An 897-nucleotide genomic window follows, 5' to 3' on the forward strand; every position below is an offset into this window, starting at 1 on the left:
TACCAAAATGCATATATTTTGAAAATCTTTTTATAAGCATTTATTACTCAGATGTACCTATCACCATTGATTTTATAATATATTCATAGTATTTATTGTATATTATAAAATAAATGTTGTTACCTATATATTATTATATATTAACCATAGACCTCTTTTATAGGTCTATGATATTAACTGAGATCCTGGGGATAGAAACATATCTATATGCTAAATGGTTGATAGACTTATATGAACATCCTAGATCAATGCTTATTTTCTTTAGACTTTAAGTGTTTATGGAAAAAGTTTAAATACTTAAATTTTAATACTATTATTAATATTTCTCAAAGGTATATTAAAAAATTAATTTACTATGCATTTTAACAATTTATCTGTTTGAAATCAAACTATTGAAATACTGAAATACTATTTAATTACTAATATACCTAATTTAGAAAAAACAATTAATAATTTTGATTAAGGGGCCTTGACAGTTTTACATTAAATTTAAAGAGCCTCATGTCAAAAAAATTTGAGAAGCACTGTACTAGATTATACTGTAAAATATCTAAATATATATAACTATCTGTTCCGGTAAAAGATCATGTTTGCAATGTTGCATTTCAATTTAAAAACTCCATATACATTTTTCTAACATATTATGTAGTTATTGAAGAAGTATATAAACAACATTTTTAACAAAGGTTGGTTGCTCAATACACAGTCAAATATTAACCAAATGTATCATAACGCATTATGTCAAAACAAGAACGATATTCACTTGCAAAAAAAAAAAATTAGCAAGTTGCTAAAAACAAGAAAACACCAAAAAAACTAAATAATTTTTGAAAATTAATTTGAAGCTTATAAGATAACTATTATTGAATATATTATAATATAAATATATACCTAATC

General features: G+C 22.5%; 1 protein-coding gene across 1 annotated transcript in view; it reads right to left on the minus strand.

Moving 5' to 3' along the window:
- Nucleotides 1-897, minus strand: part of LOC100575793 (glycine--tRNA ligase-like) — a 3,517-nt gene that overhangs the window by 1,399 nt on the left and 1,221 nt on the right. The gene's annotated exons all lie outside the window — the stretch shown is intronic.

This window comes from Acyrthosiphon pisum, chromosome A2 (assembly GCF_005508785.2).
Source record: "Acyrthosiphon pisum isolate AL4f chromosome A2, pea_aphid_22Mar2018_4r6ur, whole genome shotgun sequence".
Classification (NCBI taxonomy): domain Eukaryota; kingdom Metazoa; phylum Arthropoda; class Insecta; order Hemiptera; family Aphididae; genus Acyrthosiphon; species Acyrthosiphon pisum.